We start from the raw sequence: 9,537 nt of genomic DNA, 5'->3' as shown, positions 1-9,537 counted from the left end.
AGGTGATACTTTGTTTTTCATGAGCTGCTTTCAGAATTTTTCCTTTACGTTTAGTTTTGGAAAGTTTAATTATTATATGTTTTGCTGACTTTCTTTTGGAGTTTCTCCTGTGTGGAGTCTGTTGAGCTTCTTGAAGGGAAACCTTCTTGTCTTTCATGATATTAAGGAAATTTCCTGCTAGTAAATTTTTCAGCAATTCTCCCTGTGCTTTTTTTTTTTTTTTTTCCTCCTCCTATTCTGGGAATCCAATTATGTGTGAATTATTCCTCTTGATAATGTCCCACGTAACTCTTAGCCTTTCTTCACTTTTCTTCATTCTTTTTTCTGATTTTTCCTCAAACAAATTAGTGTCTAGCAATTTGTTCTCTGTTTCACTGATTCTTTCTTCCATTGATTCAATTCTACTTCTCTGTGCTTCTATTGAGTTATCTATTTCTGATATTTTATTATTAATCTTCTGTATTTCTAGTTGTTGTTTTTGTATGGTTTCTAACTGTCTATTTTGTCATTTTGTCCTTGTATTGTTTTCCTGAACTTTTCTAGGGTTTTGTCTGTGTTTTCCTTGAGGATCCTATATGTATATCTTTGGAATTCCTTATCAGGTAGTTCTATTACCATTTCTTCCTCAGGTTTTCTGTCCCTTTATTTTGCTCACTAGTTTGAGTCATCTTATCTTCTTTCTTCATATAATTTGTTATTTTCTGCTGTCTCTGGGGCATTACGGTGTTAATTTATTTATATGTTTCTTTATTGATTGTATGTATGTTTGTTTTGTGCTGATTTTTTGTTTTGTTTTGTTTGATGTGTCTAGAATTTTGTTTCTTCTCTTTCGCTATAGAATGTCTTTCTTCCTTTGTATTATTTTAATTGTTATTGTTTTGTGTTTCTGGTCGATGTGCGACTTTGGTGATGTCTGTTGTCTGGGAGTGATTTCCTTTCACTAGTGGCTATGATAAGTTACAACCACATGCGAGCCCTCTGTGGTTAGGCTTATATGTCTTACCTTACTGGACTGAGTGGAGGTAGGAGATCAGGTTCTTCCTTGATATTGGGTGATAAGTGTTGGGTGGTCAGGATCCCTCTACAGCCTTCGTGGGTTCCTTTCAAGTTGGTGCTAGCAGTTAGTGCACTCTCTGGAGGTCAGGGCAGGATGTCTCCATATCATCTGTGAGAGAGTACTACCCATATGAATGGGGTAGAGCCACTGTGTGTGGATGAATTGACATCTCAGTAGGTGTTGGGGAATCAAAGGATTCAGTGCAAGTGAAGACAGCCTGCAGTTACTGTATAGGTGTGGGATGTGTGCTATTGCCACTGGGTGGATGTTAGATGGGGCACTAGGATCACCTGCTCATCGTCTGACAAATGTATAGGTGGCATCTGTCAGGATGTGACTGAGATTGCTGGTGCAGTGATGTGCCTGTCCATTTGGTCACCTGGGTGTGAGTGCAGGGAGTGTTCTCACTGGTTGCCAGGTTCAGTGCTGTGTGTGCACTCCGCCAGTTGCTGGGAGATGAAGCAAGAGTGTACAGGTCACTGGTCACCAGGCGAGTGGCATAGGAACTCACACCGCTGGTTGTCAATTGGGTGGTGTATCACAGGGGTGGTAGAAGTGAACAAGTATGACCCTCTGGTTGCAAGTCTGACAGCATGTGAGTGCACAGTGTGGATTACTGGTGTTCATGCTGTGTGGGAATGGGTGGGGACAGTCATGAGCCTCTGGTTGCAGGTCATTACACCCAGGAGCATGCATGTCACAGATAATTAGTTGAGGGGGAAATGCGAGCTCACCATTAGTCACTGGGAGCCTGGGGAGGGTGGGAAAGTGGTAGTTAATGAACATGTTCTCTGGTCTCTGGCACAGTCAAGAGGCATTCCCCACAGAGTGCAGCTGGTGATCAGGACCTAGCCCCAACAAAATGTGAGAGGGGGGTTGTTCAGAGTCCAGCTGGGTAGAGCATCTTTAGCCACCACTCCAAGTACCCACCATTCCACCAGTGCCACCCACCCAAATGACAATAGACTGCTGCTGATGAGTAATTCTGTCCCCATTTTCTGGCACCCTCCCTGCTCTGTGGTCAGCTCAATCCCTAGGGCTCTTGCCCACCTTTCTGCATATTCTCTTCTTAGATACAGCTCATGTTCTGCTAACCTTACTTTTCTCCAGGTTTGTCTACACAGTGTCTCTTCCTCCTATTGGGAATTTTGTGAAGTTGCTTTCCTGTACATCTCACCCATGAATGCTGTTCACTTTGTCCCAAAATGGCCACACTGGGCCTGGCCAGCCTGTAGGGTGCCTACAGTCTGTAAGTCTTATTTGCTGTTTTCATTAAGTTTATACCTCCCTTTGGTATTAGATCTAATTCTCCACCTTCCATTTGCTACTCTGTGTGTCCAAATTGTCATCTGTGTCTGTTTCACTTGGTTTCTTGGTTCTTTGCTGCAGAGGCGGGTGGCAAGTTGTGTCTGACTAAGCCACCATCTTAGGCTGTCTCTCATTGAGTTCTTTTTGACAACACTTTCTTGGTTTCATTCTTCTGCCTGGTTTACTGTATGCTTCAATATACTCATTAATTTTCTCATGAAGTCTCAGTTTTAAATACTTTTGCTTTTTAATTGAAATGACAGTTTTTCAATATGGAACCTGAAAATATAACTATCCAATTTTCATATTGCATTATTAATATTAATTCAATAATTTAGTTGATCTTATTTCTAAAAATATATTTTTAGCATATTCTTTTTATGTATTATTGCTAATTACATATATAAAAATACCATGAACAAAAAGCACATTCAGTCTAATTAATAGCTTGTGGCTAACTAAGTTCCCAAATACAGTGATGAGAAAAGTATGATCTTCCATTTAAAGAGATTTGTATGCATTCCAAAAAAGAAAATGTGCTCTAAAGACTTTGCAATGCCTGTATTTTATTGTAATCACAATATATGGTAAGTTCCATTGTGAATGTCACACTTTCTTGGTTATTCAGCATTTTTCTCAAATTAGAGTAAGCTTTAAACTGTAATTGACCTGCTACTAACCCTTGTCCAGGTCCAAACCAAAAACCCACTGCCATTGAGTTGATTCTGACTCATAGCAATCCTATACGACAGAACAGAAGTGGCCCACAGGTTTCTAAAACTGTAAATGTTTTTTTTACTCAACATTTTATTTTACAATTTTTTGTTATTTTCATAGACTACATTTTCACAGTAGAGATGTCCAAAGTAATAAAATAACAGTTTGTTACTTCATAGTTTTATATCTGTAGGCAGATTAGTTAAGGACATTTGAAGGATAAGTCTTGGTTTAGAATCTGTAATATTTTAATACCTCTACAAGGGGACCTCTTCTGTACATGCAACTTCTCTATAATCAAAAATTCTCTAAGCTTTTCCTTCTAGGGTTTAGAAATCAGTAATATGAGCATCAGCATTTTCTAATTTGAGAATTACCCCCAGGACATGTAACCACTAGTAGCTAGCATCAACTGAACAGAGGGGAAAGTTTTCAAAAATTGAACAGTCTTATTTTCTGCAAAATCTTTATTTATGAGTTACCAGTCTTTTCCACTGTTCATCATTCTCAGAATAAATATAGAAGAGATTTGATCATAATGTGCCTATAGTAATAAACTAAATTCATATTAAGAGGTTGATAAATTAAAAAGCAAAAGGTCATACGTAATATTTAGTTATACTCTGACTCATCATCCCATCATCTCACCAGAATACAGAATTCCATTTCACTCTTTGGTGAATATAATTCCTCTCAAATCTTCTCCTCAAAGATTAAATTCTGAAAACAACCATGTGATTAGGAGAAGAGGGTTCCCTCACCAATGCTCATATCTGTTATTTCCACCTTATTTTCAGTTGAATGGCCTGATACGGCAGAGGCAAAGAGGTGTACAGTCATTTGTTAAGACATTAGGACAAAAAAATCAGAGCTTCCACAGCATGCAACAGTTTTGCAGATGCCCACATCACGATAGTTGGAATAACAAAGACCAGCAAAATTTAAAGCTGAGAGTGTCAAGAAGCCTGCCTTGGCAGTTTTCTGTGATGAATCCCCATGGACATAGTAACAACTTGTCCAATACCCTTGTGACTATGGGGAGTAAGGGCTGCAGCCAGGGAGTAGTCCATCACTGAGCAAGGATTCAAATAAGCAGGTGGGTGCAGGCCCAGGAGCAAAACACTGACAACCCTCTCGCCAGTCCAGTGGAGAAATGCAACCTTGGAACCAGACTGGTGCCTGATGGACAGGTAGATGTGCTGTGCTCCTGAGGTAGGCCTATCCTGGAGAAATGCTGAGACATGGGCGTGTCTGACCACTGGGGTTCAGAGGAACAGAGCTCTGGCTCCGTGGGAACCACAGGAGATGCTCAGCCTCCAGAGCACCGCCGTGTTGGTCTTTAGGGCTCAAGACTGTAAATCTCTATGGAAGCAGACTGCCACATCTTTCTCCCATGGAGTGGCTGGTAGGTTTGAGCCACCGACCTTTCAATTAGCAGCCGAGCACTTTAACCACTGTTCCATGAACTCCTCCTTAATCTACTCTTTATTACGCATCTCTTTATCAATTTATTCTTATCAACTATCATTTACAGCCTTTGGCTTCTCAGCAGTATTATATAAGAAACTCCAAGTAGTAATTAGATTATTATTTACACTCTAGAATTTGCTTTAGTTTGGAGATGTAAATGGAAAGATTCTTGGAGAAAGCATAGGATGGTTGAAACTTAAATTTTTCTTCTTAATGATTTTCACAGTAAATACTTAATATTAAAAATGAAGAAGAAATAAAGAAAAACAATCAACTATGCACATGCGAGATAATCTCTTATTTATTGGTATCTTAATGCAAGTTAACACAATGAGATAATCTGCCAGCTGGTATCAGGATTAGCATAAATATGAACTATAAATGCTGAATCAGAAGGAGGAAAGTATAAATGAGTACACATTTCAGCTAAAAAAAAAATAAGGAACTCCTTCAAAAGATCAAGCTTTTGTGAGCAATTAATGAAGAATGACAAGCAAAGGTGGTTGGTTCCTTGGAATATGTGAGATCATTAGGAAGTCATAAAGTGTAGTACCTTTAAAGGAACTTTGTTATTAAAAAAATCAAAGCCAAACGCACTGCAGTCGAGTCATTCTGACTCATAGAGACCCTATAGGACATAGTAGAACTGCCTCATAGCATTTGATATATTCTAATAAGAGATACCTATAAACTTCACACACTGTTATTTCCATCCTCTGTCTCTGTCCTCAACTTTTCTCTATGTGACAAAGTGTTTGAAGTTGAGGATCATGCAAGCTCATTTTCCAAAACAGTTCTAATTAAAAGCCTTTCCCCTTATTTTCATAAACATATTTAAGGGATTAAGAAATGTTTAAAAAATGTCAGTGATTAATGATAGGTGGAAAGTGAGTCAGAAATGGCATTATTTTCCACCCAATTTCATTAGGAGTTATTTCATTAGGAGTTATTTTATTTACAAGTTGAAGTGGGGACTTTGTACCTTACTTCTATGCCCAAAGTGTTTTCACCCCCTTCTGATATGAGTTGTATGAGCAATGGTGAAGATCAGTGTAAAATAGACAAGATATTTGAACAAAAATGAAAAAAGGTTTTTATGTGGCAATAGAGACTAAGTTCCTACTGTTCTAAGTTGATTCATAGGTAATAGTGAAGATCTGAACTTTTCTTGAATATACCATTCTAAAAAAGTGCCATACTTTAATTAATGAAAGTTCAAGGCCTTTAGAGTCTCACATCTGGCAAGCAAATCACACTTCTACCACTTGACGGTTTGTGTTCCTAGGCAATGTCTACCAGTTTTCTGAACCACTCTCTTAATTTGTAAAATGTGGATATTGATGCCTCCTGACAGAGTATGGTGCTGAATTATTATGTATAGATATGAATTATTACGATATGTTGTTGTTGTTAGGTGCCATTGAGCTTGTTCCGACTCACAGTGCCCATATGCACAGCAGAACGAAACACTGCCTGGCCCTGTGCCATCCTCGCAGTTGTTGTAATACTTGAGCTCGTTGTTGCTGCCACTGTGTCAGTCCACCTCATTGAAGGTCTTCTTTTTCACTAACCCTCTCTTTTAACGAGCATGATGTCCTTCTCCAGGGACTGATCCCTCCTGATAACATGTCCAAAGTATGTGAAATGTAGCCTCACCATCCTTGCTTCTAAGGAGCATTCTGATTGTGCTTCTTACAAGATAGATTTGATCATTCTTTTGGCAGTTGGAATATTCGATATTCTTTGCCAACATCACTATCCAAAGGCGTCAATTCTTCTTCCATCTTCCTTATTTATTGTCCAACTTTTGCATGCATATGAGATGATTAAAAACACCATGGCTTGGGTCAGGCATGCCTTAGTCCTCAAGGTGACATCTTTGCTTTTCAACACTTTAAAGAGGTCTTGTGCAGAAAGTTTGCCCAATGCAATGTGTCATTTGATTTCTTGACTACTGCTTCTATAGGTGTTGATTGTGGATCCAAGTAAAATGAAATCCTTGACAACCTCAATCTTTTCTCCGTTTATCATGACATTGCTTATTCATTCAGTTGTGAGGATTTTCATTTTTGTTTTGTTTTTTTACATTGAAGTGTAATCCATACTGAAGGTTGTGGTGTTTGATCTTCATCAGTAAGTGCTTCGAGTCCTTTTTTCTTTCAGTAAGCAAGGTTGGGTCATCTGCATAGCACAGGTTGTTAATGAGTCTTCCTCCAATCCTGATGCCCTGTTCGTCACAAGATATAGCACACTGAACATTGACTCACATGACATGCCATGTCATCAGGAAAGACCAATCACTGGAAAACGACATCAGTGTTGGTCAAGTAGAGGGTCAGCGAAAACAAGGGTAAGCCTCAATGTGATAGACTGACACAATAGACTCAAACATATCAACAATGGCGGAGATGGCTCAGAACTGGGCAATGTTTCATTCTATTACAGGTAAAGTCACTATGAGTCACAGGTGACTGGACTACAGCTAATAACAGCAATAGCAACAACGTTATTAAATATTGTTTTGATGTCATATGAAAAGCAGTAAATACTGTTTAAAGAATAAATTTAGTTGATGGCACTCAAAAATATGTTTTTTGGTTGTTTTCAATCATATGTAAAATGAATCCTCATTAAAGGAATATTCTAAACCATTCCTGTTTTAAAAGAGAATTCAAATAAATCTAACAAATATTTATCTACTATGTATTTTCTACTATATACTGGAAGAATACAAATATATAAACTAAGGTTATGCTTTCAAAACTAATCTAACTTGAGAGACTCAAATACAGAAATATGAATTTGTATTAGGGAAATAAATCACTGGAAGAACATGTACCAAGATGAAATTCAATCGAACTAATTTAAGACCCAGAAAATGAGCATTTAGGCCATACCTTGAAAGAAAAGCAAAAACATATTTCATTTTGAGTAGCAACAGGTAGATTTTTTTAATATGGCCAGGGTCAATATGATAATCCTAGATGTATTCCAGATGATGACACTTATGGGCTTATAAATAAGATATCTCTACATTTCATAATTTTGATATATTATATATGGTCTGTATTATAAATGTATATATAAACAAAATATTTTTATTTAAAAACTTTGCATCTGTTTTAAAATTCGCTTATGGCATGTAGTGGCTTTATTTATTTAGATAAAGTCCTTTATGTTATCAATTCTGATGTATGCATATGAAGAGGAAGGGATAGGGTAAGGTAGTGAATATAATTGTGTATGTTTCTGTTTATGTACCAGTATTAGCTACCACGAATCACCTGTGAAAATCAAGAGGATATTCTTTTCTACTTCATGTCACAAATATGTCATTTTGTTAGAAGGTTCATTTTTCCCCTTCTTCCAATAAACAAGAGCCTTTGCCAACCAAGTACCATAAAAATGATGAATGGGTCAAAGAGCATAATACCGAAAAGATCAAAGTGGTAAAATTACTATTTTCCTTTACAGGTGGCATTTAAAATATCATATTTCCACCGCAAGAACCACTTTTGACAAGAGAGGAAAGTGGCAAAAGCATAATGGTAAGCTATTTCTGTGACAGTGATTTTGACTAGAATGTGAAACAGCACTTTTTCGATCTTACGTTACAATAAAATATGGTTTTATTTGTGATAATAAAAGCTAACTGCCCAAGAATATTGGTTAAGGTCTTGAAAAAGCAGTTTTTAGACTTATATATTCTGGGTTGTGGGAGAGAAGAGAAGGACAGCTTTCTGCCTGTACAAAGTAATAGAGGGAACTTTGGGGACTAATCACTTTTTAAAAATAGCTTTAACTATTGATGTATAATTCAGATAACATCAATTCATACAATTAAAGTATACAATTCAATGGTTTTTAGTGTATTCATAGATCTATACTCCCATCGCCACAATACATTTCAAAACATTTTATCACCCTAAAAATAAACCCTGTACACATCAGCAATCACGGTCCATTTCTTCTCCACCCTCTCCCACCATCAGCCCTAAGAAACCACTAACTCACTTTCATTGCTGCAAAAAAAAAAAAAAAGTTGCCATTGAGTCGATTTCAACTCATAGCAACACAATACCTTCCATGAGAGATCCTTTTCAGATGATTTTTTTGTGTGTTTTCTCAGACTTCTCTTGTCCTTTTAAAAAAGTTTATTGAGATGTAATTCAGATATCTTAATAACAAAAAATCTTAATAGTCAGGTATTAATATAAGATTAGTATATTCCCAGGGTTGTGCAACAGTGATGGTTAAGGTTGTGTTTCAACTTGGCTGAGCTATGATTCTCAGTGTTTGGGCAGTTGTATAATGTGATCATTGCCCTGTTGAAATTTGATTCCTGATCACCCCCATGATGGAGTCTGCTGAGTGCTACTGGCAGGGGCAGGGCCTGTGGTGTCTCGCCACCCCCTCAGCCTTCATTTTTCCACCTCCTTCACCTAATTCCTTTCTGCTTGCCTTGCTGGGGCTTTTGCTTGTCCCGGACCCTGCAGCTTGCTCCTGTTCCACTGGTCTCTGGTTCTTGGGACTTGGGCTGGAGGCTTGCCAGGGGTCTTGTCTGCCAACCTTGACATTGGTCAGTCTTCTCTGCCTGCAGTGGCATTGCTCTCTGGCCTGCCAATCTTGGGTTCACCAGTCCCCGTGGCTATGTGGATTCAGAGAATTCTCTTTCCTGCCTCGAAGACTTGGGACATATAGCCTCCAGGGGTCCTGTGAGCCATTTCCTTGATATAAATCTCTCTCTCTCTATACTTTTCAGTGGTTTTGCTTCTCTGGAGAACCCACCTTAAAACAGCAGCCGTCACCACAATCTAATTTTAGAATATTTCCATTACCTTTAAAAAGAAACCATGCACCTAATTAGCAGTCAATATAGATTTGTCTGTTCTAGACACTTTATATATGGAATCTTTCAATTTCATGTATCAAATCATACAATATGTGGCCTTTTGTTTCTTTTTTCTTGCTTGGAATAAAATTTT

The 9,537-nt window shown here is 37.9% G+C and overlaps 1 pseudogene; it reads right to left on the bottom strand.

Annotated features, from left to right (window-relative positions):
• Nucleotides 1–3,925: 3,925 nt before the first annotated feature.
• On the bottom strand, nucleotides 3,926–9,158 carry LOC126066870 (succinate dehydrogenase [ubiquinone] cytochrome b small subunit, mitochondrial-like; annotated as a pseudogene).
• Between the last annotated feature and the right edge of the window lie 379 nt (nucleotides 9,159–9,537).

Source organism: Elephas maximus, chromosome 24, assembly GCF_024166365.1.
Source record: "Elephas maximus indicus isolate mEleMax1 chromosome 24, mEleMax1 primary haplotype, whole genome shotgun sequence".
In the NCBI taxonomy this organism is placed as follows: Eukaryota; Metazoa; Chordata; class Mammalia; order Proboscidea; family Elephantidae; genus Elephas; species Elephas maximus.
The sequence above is the reverse complement of the archived record's forward strand: the minus strand, read 5'-3'. Positions and strand labels throughout refer to the sequence as shown.